General features: G+C 41.9%; 1 protein-coding gene across 1 annotated transcript in view; it reads right to left on the bottom strand.

The window, feature by feature from the left end:
• LOC124556298 overlaps positions 1-25,248 on the bottom strand; it is a 391,641-nt gene that overhangs the window by 232,240 nt on the left and 134,153 nt on the right. Inside the window, exon 2 of the mRNA XM_047130273.1 lies at positions 10,073-10,164. The gene's annotated coding sequence lies outside the window, so the exon portion shown is untranslated. The remainder of the gene's footprint in view (positions 1-10,072; positions 10,165-25,248) is intronic.

Here is a 25,248-nt window from a genome sequence, read left to right as displayed (position 1 = left end):
CCTGTTACAATGTGACGTGACGTGGCCTATTAGATCGTACACGAACATGGTCTATGTAATAGTTTCTCACTGTCGCCGTCCGACAATTCTATTACACAATTGCACCATCCCTCGTCTGGAGGTATTATACGAAGTGCGCCAAACTTGCGACACAATAAAGGAGAAAACTTGAAACCTAACAGTTCATTCACAGTTAAAAAAAAAAAGAAAAAAAGTAGTAGAAAGCAGCTGATCTGCTGCATGTGTCTACATAACATGCCTTTATCTGTCTTTAGCCCTTGAAAGCGGACAAATTAACAGTAAGAACAGAGTTCTTCAACCTCAGTTGTCATCCTTTAGCGCCGACTATTCGTAATGTCCAAATAGTGGTATGATCACCTATTACAACATGTTTTTTGAACAGCGTTCCAAAAAAATCAGAATCACTGGAAGAATAGTTGCGAAAAGTAGCGAACGGTTGACGGGCAAAGTTTCTTTACTTGCCTGTTTAATATAATATTTTGATTCTATCTATCGTGAAACTGAGGGAGTCCAAATTTTTCAATCTTTGTTCGATTTCTACGTGTATTACAGGAAACAATAGAAATAAAACAATGGAAAATCGGTTATTTCATAAACTGGTTATTCTGAGCGATTTTAACAGTCCTGTTACACTGTAGTAGGGAAAAAATGGTGGGGGGGGGGAGAAAGAAAGAGAAGCCATATAACCTACAACCGGTTGTTACTGCAATGACCGCCATCCATACTCCACAGCTCGTCAGAGAGTTGCGCATAGCGTTGCAGTACATTCGGGAGACCTTCTACGTCGCTCCTATCTGTCGCGTCCGTGTCCGTGACCAGGTCCAAGTACGTAAGACATACCGTAATACGTGGGAGGCCGTATGGGGCCGCCGACGGAGCAAGCGGCCCGCCGGGCGGTGATCCACCACACTCTTCGTTGCATCACGTACGGCCGCGCGATTCGTCATTTCAGCTCGGAATGGATAACGGAAATACAATGCGTCACTATTGTACAGAGTGAATCAGCTGCCCCTACTTATGGGTTTTATGCAACCCGCGACGCCTTCAAAAACCATGCGCAAGATTTTCATTTTCTCAAGCTAGCTACGCGCAAACTATTAGTCCTACGGGAAAGAATGAACAGGAACTTTTTGTTGGGAATTTAATTTAGTTAAATTGTGTAGTGGAATACGTTTTCGCTGGAGGTCACGATTTTCGAGTTATTCAATAAAAACTTGTTTGAACGTCACTTTTGTACGTTTGTCTTGAATAACTCGCACTTTCGTACGTTTTTTTTCAATAATTCGAAAACTACGGCCCCTAGCGAAAACTATTCCGGTACAAAATTAAACTACATTAATTTTCCGACAAAAAGGTCCGGTTCGTCTTTTCTGTAATTCTAATAGTCATATTTGTAGGCGTAGTGGGGTGCGTAAAACCCATAGGTAACGGTATCTAAATCACCCCCTATATATTTTTTCGATATGTTTCCAATTATCAACATATCCTCCTCGCATACACTAATATGTTCATGCTTACGTCGTGTGGTATAGTCATTCTACTAAGTAAAAAAAAAAATCGAGCACTGAAATTTACAAGCTTCACGAGGTGGTTGTCATATAGCAGCACATGTGGAATTGTAGACTGGGCATTCATTCGTAATGTTTATACATTTGCATTTCATCAGATAATCAGCTAAAATTCTGTGAAATCTTTATGCTACGTTATTCTGTTTGTTCGTTTAACATATTGTCCCGTCTTCCATTATCTCGAGTGCACCCATTACGCTTCTTTTCTCGCTCGTACGTAGTATTTGTAGGGCTGGATGGTGGATGCTTCAAACTTCATATACGTCAGATGAGACTTAATTTCAACAGCAGGTTTGAAGAGTACGCTAGGTCGACTGGGAGCAATGATTCCATTGTGGCAACATATTTAAGAGAGACCGTCCACACTATTTCAAAGGCCACCAGAGCCCTACAAATACCACACGCGAGCAAGAAAAAAGCGTTGTGGATGCACTCGAGGAAATGGAAATATACATGCGTACTACAAGAGAGCGGACAAAATGCTGAACGTACGAACAGAATTACCTAGCATAATGTTTTTACAGAACTTTTGTCGAGTACTTGATGAAATGCAATGGTATACATGATGCAAATAAACGCCCAGTCTGGAATTAGATGTGTGTTATTTAATGCCAACTTGCAACCTTGTCAAGCATGTGAAAGTTCTAAATTACAATGCTTCAAAATGTGTGTTCAAAACTCTGACTTCATTTTATAGCATGACTAACTATATGATATGACATAAGCATGGACATATCTCTGTGAGCGAGATGAAATGCATATATACTGATAATTTTAAACGCACAGACAAAAGATATGTAGCAGTGAGGCACCATTCCCCGGCACATAGCAATAGGTACGATCACCTGGGCAGTGGTGACTTTCATTATATCTTTGAACAGCTGTTTACTGTACGCTAGACAGTGTCGAATAAACTCGAATAGGGCAACGTGCTGTGTGATACGAGTTTTTGTATTTATATACATATGTCGCTATGGTAGTAAAAAAGTTATTTCAAAGTGTTGACGCATATGGGATGTTGTTTTTGCTCGTGCTTAATACAGCGGTTGCCCATTACAATGACAGATGTACATTTGTATACAACAACAATGGGTGGCGGTGTAAATTTATGAGAGTAGGAGTTCGCACTTGAAAATGACAGTGACTTATAATAGCTAGGGTGGAACATATAATTGTATTCGTATTTCAACTGTGAATAGTTTTAGGAGGAGCAGATTAAATACATCATTTTTACAAGGACACAGTGGCCATCACTAGTGAACTAGCAAAATGTGTGTCGTGCGAATATTTTTTAACACAAGGCAAAGTACACACAAACAAAGTTCTTGAGAGTAGGTAGATCCTCTTGTGCAACTTTAAATACAGTTCCCGATTCCGTCTGTCGTTAAGTCCGACTCCGTTATTGCGATTTAATTGTACACAAGCAAAAGCCTGAGAATATCCACCAGACGACAGCAGAGATCTAATTCAAATAGATTGTATGATAGCAAGAACTTTGCCGGGTAACGTGAGATAACGTATCCTCTAAGTCGGTCACATGGGGGACAAGTGGTGCACCGCCAGCACCTCCCTGAAGGAATCACGTAACAATGACTGTTGTCGAATCTGAAGCATCGTCGACTTATTCCGACAGGGAGACATATATACTAATAAGGAAGCGGTGCGTGTGATTGTAGTAGTAGTAGTGGTAGTAGTAGTAGCAGCAGCAACAGTGATGAAAGCACAGGGCTGTAGTTTAACCCTTCCAAATACCGAGAGGAGGAAGGAGAGATGGGGTGTACTTTATGTCAATGTTTTTGAAAATATTGTCATCTAGCCACGCACTTCATAATTCAAAATGTCGAAAAAATATTTATTGTGTCTAAAAAAGTCTTCTACCACATCCTTAAACGTTTTAAATGTTTCAGTCAAATTTAACCTAAATGTACAAGTCTGAGTAATAGATGTGACTTTTCACAACGAATGTCATATTCAGTATAATTTTTTGTGGTGGTCATAACGTACCCACCCTTTTTTGGTCGTACATGTTACTGAAAGTGCGTTGGTACTGCTAAGTGTGTGCTAAAAGATACTTTCGGGTTTTCGATTCACTTACAGATCAGTGCCTCTTTTAAAAATACGCTGCTAATATTGGTCAAAAATCAATTAACGATTTTTAATTTTTTTTAGGGTGGGCATGAAGTACACCCCGACCCCTACACCTTGGTTACACAAATGTGTTAGTATTGCTAGGGTTAACAGGTTCATAGTAGTAGAAAGGTAATAATTTGCAATAATGCACGACTGGTAAGTGCACTATTTTTTTGGCAGGGTTCTGGGGATTGATACCAGTCATAAACATGGCAGCTCCACCCTTTGCTACTTCATCAGCCTCTTAGCACAGGCGAAAAATGATTCGCGATCGCTGACTGATGTTGCAACTTGGTTGCTAAATCTGTTACCAATTAATTGCAGACTTTTTACCTCAAGTGCAGCCTTAAATGTAAAATTTCAGTTATAGATGTCAGTTCTACCGTTGAAGTATTGGTCTCCACGGGTGGTTTCACGAGTGCAGTCGTTATCGACGTACTAAAGTCACGTTTTTGCTTCAGCATGTAGTACACTGAAAAGTCAAAGAAACGAGTACACGTGTATAATATCGTGTATGGGCCCCGCGAGCACGCAGAAGTGCCGCAACACGACGTGGCATGGACTCGACTCAGTAACGCTGGAAGGAACTGACACCATGAACCCTGCAGGACTGTCCATAAATTCGTAAGAGTATGAGGGGGTGGAGATCTCTTCTGAACAGCACGTTCCAAGGCATCCCAGGTATGCTCAATAATGTTCATGTCTGGTGAGTTTGGTGGCCAGCTGAAGTGTTGAAACTCAGAAGAGTGTTCCTGGAGCCACTCTGTAGCAATTCTGGATGTGTGAAGTGTCGCACTGTCCTGCTGGAATTGCCCAAGTCCGTCGGAATGCACAGGACATGAACGGATGCAGGTGATCAGACAGAATGCCTACGTACGTCTCACCTGTCAGAGTGGTATCTAGACGTATCAGGAATCACACGAGTAAGCCTTCGCCTCCGAAAGCCCATATCGAAGATGTTTCGTTGAATAGTTCTCACGCTGACACTTGTTGATGGCCCAGCACCGAAACCTGCGGCCATTTACGTCATGGTTGCACTTTTGTCACGTTGAACGATTTCTTCAGTCGTCGTTGGTCCCGTTCTTCGAGGTTCTTTTTCCGGCCGCAGCGATGTCGGAGATTTGATGATTTAACGGACTGCTGATATTCACGGTACAATCGTGAAATGGTCGTACGGGAAAATCCCCACTTCATCGCTACCTCGGAGATTCTGTGTCCCATCGCTCGTGCGCCTACTATAACACCGCGTTCAAACTCATTAAAATCTTGATAACCGGCCATTGTAGCAGCAGTCTAATAACTGCGCCAGACACTTGTTGTTGCCGACCGCAGTGCCGCATTCGGCCTGTTTACAAATCTCTACTTTTGAATACGCATGCCTATATCAATTTCTTTGGCGCTTCAGTGTCCTTGTCTGTACTTCTTGAACTTTTTTTTTCCTGTTTTGCGACGCCTAGGCATCCCTCACGCCAAACTGGGTGTTTACCAGGACAGTGAAGGCACAGTGATGTAGGCGAACGCGTTCTCTATGGTGACCGGCTTTATCGCAGCTACAGACTGCGTTGCCTTTACATGCCTTAGACAATACGAGCATAAACAGATGAAGCGTCAGGCTAGATGGTATTTGACTGTTTTATGGAAATCGTCTAAAATGGTTAATTATGTCATTTTATGATCGTAACACGTTTTTTTCAACATGAACTTCAGTTGTTTCTATAAAAAATGGAAATTACATTCAAATCAATTGAAAGACTGCTAAAACGCTCAATTTGAGTCACGTGATGTTTGTGACGCCCTCTCTTCTAACGTCGTAGACCTCGTCACACTAATATCTTGCTCCGGAAAAATTGTTTTTGGGTGTGCTAAAGAATGAGAAACTGTATAAAATGTGGTTGCAACAAAATGAGTTGTGGCCACCGTGTGTGGTTTTTTTTTTTTTTTTTGTTATGAGGATCATTTTGATGCAAGTAAACACACCATATGAACACGTTGTCGCTTGTAGCGTAATAGGTAGCGTGCTGGACTTCAAATACACAAATCAAAAAAAGTTTTGCATCACCCCGGTTCCCAGAACTCCTGAAGATAGAAGTTGACTGTAGATATTGTATCACAGACACAGTCTCTTTGACTGTTCGAAAAAACGGTTCAAATGGCTCTGAGCACTATGGGACTTAACATCTGAGATCATCAGTCCCCTAGACTTAGAACTATTTACACCTAACTAACCTAAGGACATCACACACATCCATGCCCGAAGCAGGATTTGAAACTGAGAGAGTAGCAGCAGCGCGGTTCCAGACTGAAGCGCCTAGAACCACTCGGCCACAGCGGCCGGCTGCCTTTGACTGTTCAGAGATGTCACTAAACCCGTCCAAAGATGTCAACAACCATGCATGGGCAGCGCCAATTAGATGGAGGGGGTCCGACAGCCGATCAGTTCCAGTCATTCCACCAGGAAGGATGATGATGATGATTGGTTTGTTGAGCGCTCAACTGTGCGGTTATCAGCACCCGCACATATTCCCAACCTTTGCTCAGTCCAATCTCGCCACTTTCATGAATGATGACGACAACACAAACACCCAGTCATCTCGAGACAGGTGAAAATCCCTGACCCCGCCGGGAATCGAACCCGGAACCACGTGCGACCGCGAGACCACGAGCTGCGGACTGCACCAGGAAGGAGGTACAAGGCTCGTGTTGTCTGTAATTCAACCATGCCTAGACGGTCAACACCGCGGTTCGATCGCGTCCGCATTGTTACTTTGTGCCAGGAAGGGCACTCAAAAAGGAAAGTGTCCAGGCGTCTCGGAGCGAAGCAAAGCGATGCTGTTCGGAAATGGAGGAGATACATAGAAACAGGAACTGTCGATGACATGCCTCGCTCATGCCGCCTAAAGGCTACTACTGCAGCTGATGACCGCTACCTATGGATTATTGCTCGGAGGAACTCTGACAGCAACGCCACCATGTTGAATAATGCTTTTCGTGCAGCCACAGGACGTCGTGTAGCGACTCAAACTGTGCGCAACAGGCTGCATGATGCGCAACTTCACTCTCGACGTCCATGGCGAGGTCCATCTTTGCAACCACGACACCAAGCAGCGCGGTACAGATGGGCCCAACAACATGCCGAATGGACCGCTCAGGATTGGCATCACGTTCTCTTCACCGATGAGTGTCGCATATATCTTCAACCAGACAATCGTTGGAGACGTGTTTGGAGGCAACCCGGTCAGGCCCGGACGCTTTAGACACACTGTCCAGCGAGTGCAGCAAGGTGGAGGTTCCCTGCTGGTTTGGGGTGGCATTATGTGGGGCCTTCGTACGCCGCTGGTGGTTATGTAAGAAGCCGTAACGGCTGTACGATACGTGAATGTCATCCTCCGACCGATAGTACAACCATATCGGCAGCATATTGGCGAGGCATTCGTATTCACGGACAATTCGTGCCCCCATCGTACACATCTTGTGAATGACTTCCTTCAGGATAACGACATCGCTCGACTAGAGTGGCCAGCATGTTCTCCAGACATGAACGCTATCGAAGATGCCTGGGATAGATTGAAAAGGACTGTTTATGGACGACGTGACCCACCAACCACTCTGAGAGATCTACGCAGAATCGCCATTGAGAAGTGGGACAATCTGGATCAACAGTGCCTTGATGAACTTGTGGATAGTATGCCGCGACGAATACAGGCATGCACCAATGCAAGAGGACGTGCTACTGGGTATCGGAGGTACCGGTGTGTACAGCAATCTGGACCACCACCTCTGAAGGTCTCGCTGTATGCTGGTACAACATGGAATGTTTATGTTGATCTCTTTTCCAATTTTCTATACAGGTTCCGGAACTCTCGAAACCGAGATGATGCAAAACTTTTTTTGATGTGAGTATAATGTTAGCAAGATCTATCCTCATTGGGTGCAGGGATTTTTTTCTTCGCTTAATACTACTGTCTTCTTAACTTTACTTTATTCGTAATACAGTTTTGTAAGAGCCTTAAATTACATATCATATTACATTTTAATATCTAGTTTAAGTTACTAGCTTCATTTTATACCTGATCAATTTGAAATGAATCACAAGGATGGTGTTAAGAAACTGTTCAAATGGTCCAAATGGCTCTGAGCACTATGGGACTTAACATCTGAGGTCATCAGTTCCCTAGAAGTTAGAACTACTTAAACCTAACTAACCTAAGTACATCACACACATCCATGCCCGAGGCAGGATTCGAACCAGCGACCGTAGCGGTCGCGCGGTTCCCGACTGAAGCGCCTAGGACCGCTCGGCCACACCGGCCGGTTAAGAAACTGTATTTCATGCCTTATGTAGCTCTTATTCTGAAGAATCCGATAATTTAACAATATCCGACCACATTACTTTTCCCAGACAAGTCGTTGAAGGCAATAATTTGGCCACTTCCAACTGGTTCCAGTGAGCCCGTTGTTTCCAGTGAGCCCGTTGTAGAGCTGATGGTTTTGATAAAGAGAAAAATTAGACATTGCTTGGAACCTACTAGGAAATGTAGTAAGATCAGGGCATTACGACAAAATGACCGTTGGTCCTGCTTAAGCACTTTTAAATCATAACGTTTCAGCAGCAGTTTGGTATGCGGTAGAACAAAAGGTACTTTAAGGATTTGCTGCGTTTTAGAACAAAAGATACTTTAAAGTTCTGCTGCGTTAACTGCATCTATTCTACGGCTTATTGCTGTTTTATTTCACTTCCGCCCCACACGCCATGAAATGCAGTCTTCACGTTTTTTATTTCCGAAACATAAAATCTGGGTTGTTTTTGAGTAGCGAAGAAACCATAAACGCATAAACGTTCGGTAGGTTTCCACTATTAACCTTCACAAAATTCTTTTCCATTGTTACTTAGAAGCTGTAAATGCGTTCTCGATAACTCAATAACCTTTCGCGGAAAAAGTACGTAAAAACTCTAGCAACTTGGCTAACACTCCTATAACGCACGTATAGCTTCGTGTTACTACTAGCCTGAAACGTTACCGGAGCGTTTTCGTCCACGTGACCAAATCTTGAAATTTAATGATTTTTAAAGCTTTAATTACATAAAAATAACATATTTTTTAGAATAATTACCGAAAATGGTATCTCAGTGTTATAATCACTCAGAATAAGAATAATTCGAATCATATTTATAACACAGGAAAACAGTCTGTACTGACATATTGTTAACTATCACGAAGGCGTCCGATTCCTCCAGTGTAACCCCTTTTCACCTCATTTCTGCTACATTTGTACTAAATAAGGGTAATATCCCGATAGCTGCAGCAGAAATTTTCAAACAGAAGAACGGTTTGCAAGATAAAAAATTGTAAATGTTTAATACCATTACGAAATGCTTTGTTTTTATGTTTGTGTTTGTCAATTCTTCGCGATTTTATAATTTTACAATCGGTCGTGATACATTTAAAAAGGTGACAATTCAATTTCAGGAAGTACATGATCAATCTTAGTGTGCTTTCACACCATCAGAAGAACAGGCTGCGTTGCTTGTCTTGACACATTTTACCTTTTATATAAGGGCAACCGTGTACACGGTACAACCTAGCTGTTCGTGTTCTTCCTTCTTCTGTGCGCTGTCGTCTTCATTCAGCCCCACAAACAACAATTTCGAAGTGTAAAGGCCTGAAAATCTTTATGAGCAGATAATGGTTCAATACTACGACGAAGCCATGAATTAGAGAAAGGACAATTGACTCTAACTTCAAACATATTGTAGAACGTGGAGGAGGGGGAGATTCCATAGCACTGGAAAACTACCTCTTGGCGCCCACATAGAAGTCACCTTGGCAATACTACAGAGTCATTTGGAAAAATTAAAGCACAGTAGAGACCGAACAATTATTTGTGGGGACAGCGCAAAGTTCATCCTGCAGCTAAGAACCTTCATGATTTTTTATGGTTACTAATACAAATAGATAAATAATTCCTACATTTTCAACAAACTCACGTCATCCACAGCTCTTGAGCTTTCAAAGTAATTACTTTTCCCCCATTTATTTTTTGAACATATCTCTAACGCATTTCTTTCACAAATTTAGGCACTGTACTTTCCCTTTGTTGAATATATGAGGTTATCCATATCTGCATGAGTAATAGTAGTATCGATGTGTAACCATGATGTCCTGGATATTAACAAACTCGTTTCCTAATATTCTTTTAAAAAGAACAGGATAAATTCGTGTAAAGTAATGAGAAACAAAGATTCCTTTCCACGGATGATCAGCATACAGAATATTACCTGAAAGAAACTACATTCTACTACTTAAAACTGCCGTGAGTACAGACAGAAATGTATAAAATTAGCCAGTACATACCTCATCTTCAGCATTACTTCTTTCTTTGTCTCTCTCCCTGTGTCTCCTCTTTTTATGGTGTTTCTTGTGGTGTTCTTTCCGCTTTTCAGAATCTGCGAACGAAGTGATTTTATCATGTTTTCTCTATTTTGAATAATGATACTACAGAATACACATAATATTTCCGTTCCTGTGTATGTACCCGATGTTTGCATACACCAAATGATAGAGAAATGCAATGAATACTATTTGGTTGGTGAACGTAAGTCTGTCAGGTACCCAAAGGCTAGTTTCAACACCACAGCACCTTAAAGGCATGGTCCTAGTGCGATGGGGTATACCCTTGCCTTCCTCTGACCTCTGAGCTGACTTCCCCAACCAGTTACAGGCGGACCTACAGTTTAACTTGGACTCTTAACTACAGTACACGATGGGATTTTTCAAACTAGCGAACACTAGCACAGGTGACAGAAATGGTAAGTGACATACGAATTCTAGGATTGACAGAGAATATAGCACCAGACCTTTGCATTTGTAGTCTAGCACTTAACTACTGAGCCACATATTTACGAAGCTGTTATACAGAATTCCAAACGAATGTGAGAGAGCAGTTGCAGAATTATCTCTTGTTGTTAAATACCTACACAGAACGGTTATTCGAAACAATTTTTTCATGAAGTACTGCAAAAACTGTACCATGTCAAATAAAAGAATTTCTGAAACTGACAAGAATGTGTTGTTTATAAGCATTAGAGCAAAAATATCAAAATTATATAAAACATTACCGGCCTTTTCTTAATTATGAAAGGATTTTTTTTATGTTTTTAAAATTATTAGAGAACTATAACCACCGAAAAGGGTTCATTGTAAGTCACAGAATCAATTTAGTAATGACATCTAGATCAAATTACATCTCTGATTTACATCTCTGATTTTCCATTTTCTGAACGGCCCCGTGAGGATACCAAGGAAAACTTCGCGCAAGGCCAAGAATAATTATTCCATGGAGTTCTATTTGAAGCTGAATGTATATATTATTTGTAACGATCATGTTTCTGAGAGAGACCTTCCGACTGAAAGCCTGTTCAACAACGCCAAATTAACTGAAGCTGTACTGTTCATTGTGCTCTTCGGGTATTCCTAAATTTATGCATGAGGCAATAAGCACATACTGCTGTATTTGTATCATTATGTGATCAATGCCATTGTCTTTTGTTTCATCTTTACCCCATTATGGGAAATCAATGTGCAGGGAGAAAAGCTCTTCTGTGTACCATAAAACTGTGTCTCTAAAGATATACTGCTGTTATATTTATTCCTATACTAACGAATCACATATCTGTGCTTTTCATTGCTCGCTCTTCATCAACACTGCTTCCACTTCATAGTAAATGTGACTGCACAATGTGGCTCTGGGAAATAAAATCTTAGAAATCAGTTAGTAAGTGGACTATAAAGTGACACTACTGATCTGGATAGCGAAGCTTTGTCACAAACTTCGGCGCCCCTTTGTGCCCTTCTCTGCTGTGGAAGATGCAATTATAATTCTAATCAAAATGAAACGGACGTGAGCGAGATACATAACTTGGTGAATGGATGGTAGACGGACAATGTAAGTTCTTTACTGGATTGAAAGAGATGAGAAATCCAGACGACGATCTAATAAAGGTGAATTGATCACGCTCCATAACATGCAAGAGCAGGATGGATACGTATAAGTGAAGTTCTAAGAGAGGCCTTTACTTAGCAGAATATGTCAAATGGATGACGACAATGTCATAAATTTTAGTCTAACGAAATATTAATACACGAGATTATTTCTTAAGTAATTTAGTTTCATGACTGAACTATAACTGAACTGTTTTCTGAAGCGTTTAGAAAATTTTGTTTTCCCCCTGAGGGGGTAATTACCTCCAAGCTGGGAACCACTGCTCTCCTGTTCTCCACCCCGGCATCTAGTAATGCTGGGGCATGCTTCAGACGGGAACATCGGCCCCCTCCCCTCCTCTCTCTCTCTCCAAAATCTTCTACACTACTTGCTCTGTTAGTTGTACGACACACATAATGAACAGCGAAGTTCAACGCTGACGTCTCACGCGCACCCCGAAGTGCACTCCACAGACAGAGGCGGCAGACTGACGCTATTGGCTGGAGCGTCACGTGGTACACTGCTCCTTGCTACTGCGCAGCGCCCCTCCACCTGCCTTCTTATGTGCACACCAGAACTCCTGTTCCCCAGCTTTCCTGGCCCTCCCTCCACAAGGCTGCTTCTGGCCGCCGCCAGTGTGATCACTTCCAGTGCCAGCAACCGTCTATTGTCCTCAGCGCAAGCCTCTGCTTATCGCTTTGGCGAGTGTGAAGTGCTTTATCGTTGTGTGATTTTCCAGTGAAAAGCTCGGCAATAAACAACGAATGCCATGCAGTGCACGCGGACAAACTATGCATCAATGAATTCATGGAGAGCTTAAACTAACCGAAAGTGATAAACGAAACAACAGAAACAAATATTCAGTGATAATGCATACTACTTAACAACGTGACTAAAGGACAATGGCAATGGAAGCTGTCCTTGCAATTTAAACACCTATACTGCGCATACCGCCGCATGAGGCAGCCTCTAGCGTTTAGCATCACACTGTTAGTATAATTATGTAAACTTCTGCAAGCCTTATCTGAAAATGCGACTGAAATTATTCGAAGGAAACAAATTAACATTTCTAGCCGCAGCACGTCTGTAGTTATAATTCATATTATATAGTAGGTATTGAAGTAGATGTTCTCATGAAACCCTACCAACGATTAATGCTACCAATCGCGCAATGATTAGGCTAATTAGTGGCTGCTAAGGACACTGTTAGAAAATTTCAATACAGGAATGAAGCAATAAGACATTAATTACGCACTTTTGACTTCAACACAGCCTGTGTCCCCATATTAGTCATTTTCCCCATTATTGTTTGGTTCCTAAACGGCAAACAATAACTCAATACGTGCCCTTGTGATACCTATGAATTTGTGCTGAGACGTTTCTTATTCAGTGGTGTATCTTAGTATTCCGAGATGCATACAACATTCCTACGATATAATCAACTGGGAGGTCGGCAGTAGATTTATGAATCACACTGGAATTCCTGTCACAAGTGGAATCCACGGTAGATACCTCCTTGATTTTAATATCAATTTGGAGCAGTAACTAGAAGCACTAGGGAAAAGAAGCTTGTATACCATCCTACCCATAAATTGTCCTCAATATAAGATACTGTAGCAAGCGGGTGAGCCAACAGAAATCGTTCTAGAGTGCCCTAGTAAAGGCAAACGGCAACACTTGGCACCGAGTGGTGCATATAAAATCATTTGAAAGCAGTGTGGAAAAGCGTATATTGGCCGGTTAAGCAGAGCTGTGGCAACTAGGTTACGTGAACATGAGATAAGCTGGCTATTAACGAAGAAAGATTTGACCTCTCCTGGTCATCCTTAAAAAAAGTATGTGAAATCTTATGGGAGTTAACTGCTAAGGTCATCAGTCCCTAAGCTTACACACTACTTAACCTAAATTATCCTAAGGACAAACACACACACCCATGCCCGAGGGAGGACTCGAACCTCCGCCGGGACCAGCCGCACAGTCCATGATTGCAGCGCCAAAGACCGCCCGGCTAATCCCGCGCAGCGGATCATCCTTTAGAACAAAACCATTCACATGATGTGTTATGTGAAATTTTACATTCTGTCAAGAAAAGCAGAAAGATGATCCGAATGGAAACACTGGAAATCAACGAACACGTGACACAGAACGCCAGCCATGAATTAAATGATCAGACTCAATCCCCATTTTCCTCTTTGTTACACTACGTTTTTGAATAGTTTTCACTTAGCAATCTGCTGGAACGACTACGAAAAATAACCAGGGTCGCAGCAGTTATTTATATTGTGGCAGTATCTTGTACGAGTATTGTTTTCGATAACACTTAGGCTTCCGCTTGTTGTTTCTCCTGAGGCAGTGGCCCCAAAACCGTCTTCAGAACGCCATTTTGTTTATGGACTTACGAAATAATTTAATAAGACATAGCTGCTAATGTTCCCATAATTCAGTTTCACGTGCTCAATCGAAATAATGAATAGTCTGTTGCTATTCGAAGAATACCCAAAGAAAGACGTTTTTGCTCACTACGTTCAGATTCACGACTACTAGCTACATATTATATTAAAGAACAGCATATACCTCGGGCCGTCCATCTTCTAAAAAAAAAAAAAAAAAAAAAAAAAAAAAAAAAAAAAAAAAAAAAAAAAAAAAAAAAAAAAAAAAAAAAAAAACCAGCACGAATGCGTATGGCACTGTTCATTCCGTCTTCTGCCTCTCTAGTTAAGTATGGTATTGAGATAATATGTACGACAAAATTTGCACCGGAAAGTAAATCATTTGTATTTAGTCCAGAAACTGCGTACGTTTTTTTACTATTTTACTCTGTCAATTTCACTGTTACTTTGATATCAAAATATCGGCGATTTTGCTCAACAAGAAAGGGCACGAGTCAGCCCGATGGTGAGATGTGATGTATGTAAAGCAGATACCCCAAATATTTATGAATCAATTGGAAGGTTCCCAAAAGGGATAGCCCCCTATTCCGGTCTCTTTTGAAGAGATGGACGACAGCAGATAGACAATAAGCTGACAAACTATTTGCAAAGTATCTTCATACGGCGTAGAACTCCCATAATTACTGGCAGTATGAAAGTAGTGCGAAACAGACTGAAAGACTTAGAACTTCAGTCACTGCGCTTCCTAAAAGTTGCACTTAAGTTGCTATCAAATGTCGTTCTTTCCACCACTGAAGAGTGGAATAGCAATAAGTTTTCGTAGTCAACCTCTCCTCACTGGTTTATGTGGCCCGCCAACATTTCTTCTTTTGTGCCAATTACCTCCCTCTCCGAGTAGCATTTGGGTGGGGGGGGGGGGGGGGGAGGTAAGGGGTTTTATAGTGGTGAAAATGTTCGCCCCCTCATACACCTTATGATGATTTGCGGAGTAAAAACCCAGATGTAGAACGACAGCTCGTATTTTGCGGAAAATTATGTAGACCATGTATAAAAGGAGCTGCCCTTATATCGTTCAAGTTGCTAACTGAACCAGTTTCACTTTGTAAGATTATTCGATGGCTCCGAGTACAGATAATGTTGAATCATCCTGTAATACATAGTGAGCATCCATTTCCCACGGCGTGTTCAATGTTCACTCGAAGATCCTTAGCGTTACCACGTTTAAGTGGTAGTAACCTAGTAACTTCTTCCTTAGTATTTTTTAAAAGTCTGACGTGTGCTTATCTCAACACTAAAAAGTTAGGTTCTATTTTTACTGCTTCCCAAACCAGTTCTAGAATTCCAAAAAGTTCACCTTTGATGAATGTGGCAGTGGTCCAGCAAATAAATCGTCATCGTCATTGTAGAAAAAAGGCTCATTTTCTCATGAATATATTGTCATAATTCTTATTTTTTATCTCATCTATCATTCCATCTCTGATATAGCTCTACCGTATAAACACTATAATGACTCAAATGGCTCTGAGCACTATGGGACTTAACATCTGAGGTCATCAGTCCCCTAGAACTTAGAACTACTTAAACCTAACTAACCTAAGGCCATCATACACATCCATGACCGAGGCAGGATTCGAACCTGCGACCGTAGCGGTCGCAGACTGAAGCGCCTAGAACCGCTCGGCCACACCGGCCGGCAAACAGTATAATGGTTTAAACAATTGGACCACGAAGTGGGCGTCCACATTCTATGACATGTCGATGAATGTGGTAAACAATCGACACCCCAGGAAGGTCGGCGGGAACGAATATGAACCACGTGGAATTGAAAAAATACTGAGATCCCCTCCTCCTGCCTCCAAATGGCTCTGAGCACTATGGGACTCAACTGCTGTGGTCATCGGTCCCCTAGAACTTAGAACTACTTAAACCTAACTAACCTAAGGACATCACACACATCCATGCCCGAGGCAGGATTCGAACCTGCGACCGGAGCGGTCACGCGGTTCCAGACTGAAGCGCCTTTAACCGCACGGCCACACCGGCCGGCCCTCCTGCCTCCAACAGTATGACATACGGATTATCGGTCCACCACACCAACAGATTAAAAACATACATGTGAAACGTCGGACACGTAGGATTAACAATACTGGAGAGACTGATTCCGCATTGCGACAGATATCCCTCCATGGAGTAGTGGGTCAGCAGCCTCATGAGAAAGCTTCCGGAATATGATTCTAGTGTAAGCAAATTAATCTAAATCTGTTTGTTTTTTGCCAGTGGCTAATATTTGAACAAAAAACCTTCACTATTTAACACTTTCTGCTATTAATATGTGCAGAAAATAAACGTAACCCTGCGAATACACTATCTCAACACTTGGCTACGTTACTGCATTTTACATACTAACATAAACATGTCAGTTGAGGAGACCATGTATTCTTCACAGGGTTTCACAACCAGAGATGTAGCTCTTTTGATGAAAAATACGGGACAGAAATACCTTCCGATGGACAGTGCACAAGGTAACATCGAAACCATCTTCTCTGTTTGTAAACGAGTACAGCTAACCGATTGTGAAATTCTCGACTTATCGATCGCCTCGCTACAATTCTAACGCTGACAAGAAATTAGGGAACATCTCCCTCAGAAAATTTGGCGCGTGTGTTGTCCAGGAGATATCAGCCATCATCTACACTGGGGATACATGATCGACCGCTCCCAGTATTCCGCTAGTACATAGTTGTCTTCTTCGGCACTTGGAAGGGCAGTACTTCGCATCCTCAGTCAGTTCTCCCTTGTCTAATAATCCCACCGCGAATGCATAAAGATTGTCGTGTTTGTAATGTTACATTCTATCGATGGTCGTTTATCGCTGAACACTACACCGATCAGAATTGCTGTATACACCAGAAGATAACAGACGTAGCCAAACACAGAGAGGGCGTCACACGTCAGCTTCCATAGAGGCGCAACATAGTTGTGGTCATAAGCCGTACGGGGCACACACAACACAGGCTATGTTATGATTCCGCCTAACGTCACGTAAATAGTTCTCAGGTAGACATTCATCAGCCAAACGCTGATATAAGTAGATGCAGGGCACCACACCGCCGTCAGTATCCGGAGTGTATCAACAGTTAGTTAGACAGTATCAACACTGTGCCTCAAGACATCGTCAGCACGTATTTGCAGTCGCCCCGCAGAAGGGCTCAAATGGGCATTCTACTGATTCTATTACTCTTCGTTCATTGGATTTTCGACCAAATCAGAGTTCATAGACAGATTAGCTTAAGTGAACTTTGAGCTACATTGGCTCGCGTCGTCTTCCCGCTCGAGTTACGTAATGTATACTTTCTACTAATAAATTATTGTAGATCATTGTTAATCTGTGTTGCCATAATTTTTACCGTAGTTTGCCTAATGCTATTTGGCTCTGTGAAGAGGCTGTACAGCTGCTACGTTCAAGCAAGCCACCTAACAGCAACTTGTTTCGGTGGTAAATGGTTCCCTTACTGCCACAGTGGGCACAACAAGAATAACGAAGAGTCTGGCAGCTACTACAGCAATAAGCAATGGAAGAATGAGCGTAGCCACGTCTTCTGGTGGCCGTTTAATATCGTTTTCCTCCCTCATTTGCACAGTTACCGCAAGTCATGAAATGTATTTGCAAGATGCGAACCACCGCAACTATACAGTTTACTGGAAACAAACGGTAAATTTTGCTAGGCCAGGAATCGAACCCAGTTTTCCCGGTTCGGCATATATTTTCAATTGTTTCCAGTAAATTGCATAGCTGTGTTGGTACAGTATGTGCTTTTGCAGAAACATTTCATCATTTAATACGCATATAAACCGTCAGCGGCATTGTTCCTTCGGACGTGCTTGCACTGCATCAAACTTCAAGGGCACTGTCAAATAGAGACATCTGCATGATTAATCTGCAATTCAGAATTAAATTACCGGCAGAGGGTTCATCAAACCGCCTTCAAGCTATTTCTCTACGAATCTACTCTCGGATGGGGCGTGGAAAAATCGAGACGTAAATTTTTCTGTGCGAGCTCTGATTTCTCTTATTTTATTATGATGGTCATTTCTCCCTCTATAGGTGGGCGCCAACAAAATATTTTCGCAATCGGAGAAGAAAGTTGATGATTAAAATTTCCCAAGACGATACTGCCGTAACGAAAAACGCCTTTGTTTTAATGATTGCCACCGCAATTCAAGTATCATGTCCTTGGCACTCTCCACTCTTTCGCGATAATACAAAACGAGCTCCCATTTAACGAACTTTTTCGATGTCCTCCGTCAATCCCATCTGGTGCGGATCTCACATCGTACAGCTATACTCCTGGAGATGGAGGACATGTATGGTGTAAGCTGTCTCTGTAACAGACCTTTTGCATTTTCTAAGTGTTCTGATAATAAATCGCAGTCTTTGGTTTGCTTTCCCCACTACATTATCTACGTGATAGCTTCAATTTAAGTTATTCGTAACTGTAATCCATAAGTATTTAGTTAAATTTACAGTCTTTGTATTTGTGCAGTTTATCATGTAACCGAAATTTAGCGGATTTGTTTTAGTAGAAAGTGGATGACTTCCACTTTTCATTGTTTGGAGTCAACTGCCACTTTTCGCACCCCACAAATATCTTGTCTACTCATTTTGCAATTAGTTTTATCATCTGATGACTTTAAGGACAATAAACGACAGCATCATCTGCAAAAAATCTAAGAGGGCTGCTCAGACTGTCTCGTATGCCGCTTATGTAGATCAGCGACAGCAGAGGGCCTAATAGGACTTCCTTGGGAACTTAATGTAAAAAAGGGCGTTCAAAAAGTTTTGCACAGTCGTCTCTAACTTTTTTATTTTTTGCATGAAGAGAATGCAATTTTTTGTGAATATACTTGAAACATTTAGCTACAAGCTGGTATATACAAGTGTTTTATTTTATTTACAAGTGAGCCATAATGGACCGAGAAGTAGATGTCAGGTTGTGACAACCGTCGGTGATAGAGTTCCTCTTCAAGACCGGCGATGACTCTGCCACATCGATTCACAGGAAGTTGCTCCCTGTTTATGGGGAGGACACAGTTGATCGCAGCAGTATCCAGCGGTGGTTGCAGAGGCTTGAAGAAGGTTATTTCTCTCTACTGGACAATCCACGATGCGGTAGACCATCGACGGCAGTGAGTGATATGAATAAGGAGACCATTGATCAAATCATACAAAATGACACATGAGTGACGACACGACAGCTTGCTGAAATGACTAGTTTGTCATTGGGTAGTGTGATATCACTGGTACAATCACTAGGGTACAGAAAAATCTGTGCACGTTGGATGCCTAGATTATTGACAAGAGAAATGAAAGCGATAAGGAAGAACGTGTGCGAGGGTCTTATGAAGACCTTTACTGAAGAGCGGAAACAGTCTTTTGACGGCGTCACTACCCAGGATGAAACATGGTTGTTTTTGTCCGAACCTGAGAGCAAAGCCCAATCCATGGAGTGGCGTCACCCGGGTTCCCCTCGGAAGAAGAAACCAAGACTTTCAGGGACAGCGCGCAGAAAGGTGAGGGCCTCCTTCTTCTGGGATCAGTGTGGTGTCATTTTCATTGACTTTCTGGAACCTGGCTCCACAATTAACCGGGACCGTTGCTGGACAAGCTGCGACGTGCCATCAAGACCCACAGACCACAGCTTCAGGGTCAGCTCATCAGACTACACTATAACAATGCCAAACCCCATACAGACCTTATGGCGCAGGAGAAAATCAGGAAAATGAGCTGGAAAATTGTTCCTTATCCTCCATACAGTCCGGACTTGGCTCCGTCTGATTTTTACCTCTTTGGTCGTCTGAAGGCCCGCCTGCGCGGTAAAACAGTTGATAGTGAGAAAGACCTTATTTTCTGTGTCAAGCAATGGCGTAAAAGTCAATTCCCAGAATTTTACCAAAGTGCATCTACATCATGGAAAGACGTTGGGCCAAATGCGTCACAGCTGATGGAGGCTACGTCGAGTAAGCTCAATGTATAGCTAAATGTTCCAAGTATGTTCACAAACGTTTTCATTCTCCTCCTGCAAAAAATTAAAAAATCAGAGACGACTGTGCAAAACTTTTTGAACGCCCGTCGTACCATAAGTTAGTTCTGGCCGGCAGCGTAAGTGTTACGATTAGGTTTCGTCGTGTGGTTTATCTATCTGTGTGGGATGTTTTAATTTACACAACGAAATGTGTGAAACGAGCAGCAAAAGAAGCAGAAAAGTTATAGGGCTATTACTATCCTGTACAGCGAACTCGATAGTTAACTATGAGCGTGTGAATGTACCCCAAGCGGAACAGTACAACTGTCACAGTTATTCTGCGAGCGCGGGAAACGGCAGTCACGCAACAGCCATGTTAAAACGTGTTTGACTACCTATCACTTTATTTTATAACTCTGAATGTACGGAATAGAAAAGTAACAATCCTTTAAGGTTCCTGACGAAAGGAAATTCTCAAAAAATTTCGGAGACGGAAAAACAATGTTATGAAACAGGCAGTCAAATATTTTAATTTTACCACAACTTACAAATACATTTATTTTTTATTTTATCCACTGGCTATCGTATGCTATGTTTGCTTTCTAATGGCTATGGCAAACTATGATAACGACTATAAAAGAAAATTTATACTACTGTTGATATAATACAGTCTCTGTTGTTGACTTCTAATTTCTAATCAAACAGTAACTGTTTATAATGGGTAGCTGTGTAAGTCGACTTAGATATGTTTGTCTACATGAAAAACAGGCAGTTAACGGCATCGTCTATCACTGATTACTTGGCTCGCAAGTAGAGCCTACTCGAAAACGGTGTCCATCTAAAAGTCTTATTCAAACACGTTCTGCAAATAAACTGCCTAAGAAAAATGTAAAGATTTACAAGAAATAAATTACCCTTATTAGTTGTCAGCAGAACTGCTGCCTCCAAAAAAACGCCACAAATTGCGGCCGCTGACGTCGATGTTGTTCACTGTGCAATTTATTTTGGGCACCCGATACAAGTAAATTCTTGTTACAATTTTTCTCTTTTTTGTTTTAAGTGATTTATTAATTGGATATTGTATCGGTACATTAACCCTGTAGTCTGATCATCAAACAACAATTTTCAAATTAGATATTAAACATCTGAGCACCAAGTACTGTTATCAACGCAAGAGTCTTGTAAACCTAGACGAACCCTACACATGCACTCCATTCTCCACACCCCGTTAAGCGCCGCATTCTCGATGTGATATATTTGATCTCTACAGGAAGTTATCTTTCTAAACAATTTATACCACTAAACGATTGTTATATCGATTAGTTTCTTGGGGCATTTGAGGATGTCGGCCAAGAAAACTGTTTAAGGAAATACGTACCCTCAAGCTAGTGGTTATATTTACTGACGACATTTTATTTGCAAATAACTTGTTCTACAGATAAAGTGCTATTTAATTCGTAATTTTTCACGAGACAAGAGAGATACTCAAAGAAACCCTTGACTATTAACTTTTCCTTTTAAGATGGAGTTATGCCGCCTCGTATTATCCCACCTCGTTTCCTTGATCTTCAGCAGCACTTTTATCCTTCTTATCGGTTGTCTCTCCAGTCTTATCTATATTATTCCTGCAACGTCCCATGGATTCCATCTCTTATTCTGCTATGTATCTCTGAAAGTGATACATCCAACTCATGAAAATAGACTTTGAGATATCGTATTCAATACGATATAATATTAGATATACCTCTCAGTGTCCGACATAACATCTTCGCTAGTACCGCCCTGTCAGTCTGCGACACACTATCTATTTACGACATATAGCAAGACAGACTATCCTTGATACATTCTGAGTAGCTGCGATGGAATTGTAAATCAATTGTGGGCTGTGAGTTACTATCTTTCACACTAAAACTGTAGCTTCGTTGCTTTTTTTTCTTTTTAATATGATGGAGGAAGTTATCGTCGAACACGAATCTGTAATATCTACATATCTTTTCTTTTTTTTTTTTAATTTACAATGCCTAATGCCTCACTGATGGCATCTTCAGTTGATTACCCTTTCCGGAACCCATATTGATTTTCAAAGTCTATTCAGTTCTTTTAGCTCCGGTAAACCTTAAGTAACCAGCTTATCTTGCACTTTCGCTAAATTATTTATAATGAATTTGGGTCTATAGAATTTAGTCAATGTAGGATCCCTAACGCTACCTTTACGATTTCTTACGGATGAGTGCCCTCATCTTGTAATCCTCTCTTGAGTTTGCCGTGGTTTCCCTAAATCGATTAAACCTAATGCAAATATATAAAGCCAATCTGTTTCCCTATACTCATCCTACCCAATTTTGGACTCTCCTCCATATGACCTGCCGGCCGCTGTGGACGAGCGGATCTAGGCGCTTCAGTTAGGAACCGCGCGACTGCTACGGTTGCAGGTTCGAATCCTGCCTCGGGCATGGATGTGTGTGATGTCCTTAGGTTAGTTAGGTTTAAGTAGTTCTAAGTTCTAGAGGACTGATGACCTAAGATATTAGGTCCCATAGTGCTCAGAGCCATTTGCACCATTTGAACCACATGACCTCGTTGTCGACGGATAGTTAAACAATATTCCATCCTATCTCTTAAGTACAAAAACTATCTTCCTTGTTTATTTGGTTTTCTTATATATGTGCAGATCCAAAAAAGATAGTGCTACCTAGTTTTTAGGCCTCTAACTTCACTTCTGCTGGTATCTTTGTTGATGTAGCTATGTAAAAGTTGCGAGCTTTTCAGCATCATCCCTAAAATTAACTTTTTTCCCTCCAACTCTGTGATACGACTTTCCTGCCTGGACTGAAACATCCGACATAGTAGCTTCTTCTTACATTTATTTCCCAGCCTGTGGTTTCTTGTACGTCGGCGAACACAGTCAACAAATGGTAACGTGTCGTGGTAGTTTCGGAGGCACGGTAGAGATGCCAAGAATGTTTCAGGGAAATTCATCCGTTGTATCTCCTACACAAATGAAGATCGAAACTAGGTGTAAATTTTTATCTATCTATCGACTAAACGACTGCCTTAGTGCGAGTTGTAAGCTGCCGATTCGTGTGATTTCCGGTATAGGTCATGTAGCACCTAGCTAACTCACTCACTCCTCGGTCGGTTACGAGAATCAAGTACCTGGATATGTTGGAAATCTGGCTGTTTACAGAATTGCGTGTACATGCTGAAAATTTTACTTTGTATCAGGACATAGCACCACCGCACTGCAGCCTACGTGTGAGAGCATATCTTAACAATGAGGTGCTTCAACAGTGGTTTGGGCGTAAGGGGAGTACTGATCTCGCATTTCACCATTGGCCTCCATGTCCCCTGATCAAGGTATGAGATATTTTTCCTTTCTTCTTTTTTTTGTGGGGAGTTATGAAATACTACTCCGGCTATACTATATGATCAACGTACAGGTCTATTACAAATGATTGAAGCGATTTCATAAATTCACTGTAGCTCCATTCATTGACATATGGTCACAACACACTACAGATACGTAGAAAAACTCATAAAGTTTTGTTCGGCTGAAGCCGCGCTTCAGGTTTCTGCCGCCAGAGCGCTCGAGAGCGCAGTGAGACAAAATGGCGACAGGAGCCGAGAAAGCGTATGTCGTGCTTGAAATGCACTCACATCAGTCAGTCATAACAGTGCAACGACACTTCAGGACGAAGTTCAACAAAGATCCACCAACTGCTAACTCCATTCGGCGATGGTATGCGCAGTTTAAAGCTTCTGGATGCCTCTGTAAGAGGAAATCAACGGGTCGGCCTGCAATGAGCGAAGAAACGGTTGAACGCGTGCGGGCAAGTTTCACGCGTAGCCCGCGGAAGTCGACAAATAAAGCAAGCAGGGAGCTAAACGTACCACAGCCGACGGTTTGGAAAATCTTACGGAAAAGGCTAAAGCAGGGGCCTTACCGTTTACAATTGTTAAAAGCCCTGACACCCGATGACAAAATCAAACGCTTTGAATTTTCGGCGCGGTTGCAACAGCTCATGGAAGAGGATGCGTTCAGTGCGAAACTTGTTTTCAGTGATGAAGCAACGTTTTTTCTTAATGGTGAAGTGAACAGACACAATGTGCGAATCTGGGCGGTAGAGAATCCTCACGCATTCGTGCAGCAAATTTGCAATTCACCAAAAGTTAACGTGTTTTGTGCAATCTCATGGTTTAAAGTTTACGGCCCCTTTTTTTCTGGGAAAAAAACGTTACAGGACACGTGTCTCTGGACATGCTGGAAAATTGGCTCATGCCACAACTGGAGACCGACAGCGCCGACTTCATCTTTCAACAGGATGGTGCTCCACCGCACTTCCATCATGATGTTCGGCATTTCTTAAACAGGAGATTGGAAAACCGATGGATCGGTCGTGGTGGAGATCATGATCAGCAATTCATGTCACGGCCTCCACGCTCTCCCGACTTAACCCCATGTGATTTCTTTCTGTGGGGTTATGTGAAAGATTCAGTGTTTAAACCTCCTCTACCAAGAAACGTGCCAGAACTGCGAGCTCGTATCAACGATGCTTTCGAACTCATTGATGGGGACATGCTGCGCCGAGTGTGGGAGAAACTTGATTATCGGCTTGATGTCTGCCGAATCACTAAAGGGGCACATATCGAACATTTGTGAATGCCTAAAAAACCTTTTGAGTTTTTGTATGTGTGTGCAAAGCATTGTGAAAATATCTAAAATAATAAAGTTATTGTAGAGCTGTGAAATCGCTTCAATCATTTGTAATAACCCTGTATTAGGACACCCTATGAAATGCGGAATTGTCACGAGAGGCGGACCCGCCAAAATAAAAGAAGGCGATGAGTACAGTGTTCTCAGTGGAGAAACAGTAACAGCGGATTGGGTCGATCAGGAGAGCTCAGTGACTTCGAACGTGAAATAGTCACTGGATACCACCTGAGTAACAAATCCATCACGGACATTCCAACCCTTCTAAAAGTGCCCAAGTCAACTGTTAGTGATGTGATTGAGAGGTGGAAATGCGAAGCAACAACCACAGCTACACATAGACTCAGGCAGACATCATATACTGAAGGACACGGACCGTCGAATATTGCTGAGGGTGGTTTTAAAAAATCACATGAAATCAGCAA

Source organism: Schistocerca americana, chromosome X (assembly GCF_021461395.2).
Source record: "Schistocerca americana isolate TAMUIC-IGC-003095 chromosome X, iqSchAmer2.1, whole genome shotgun sequence".
Classification (NCBI taxonomy): Eukaryota; Metazoa; Arthropoda; class Insecta; order Orthoptera; family Acrididae; genus Schistocerca; species Schistocerca americana.
Note: the sequence above shows the minus strand (reverse complement) of the source record. Positions and strands in the feature narration are given on the sequence as shown.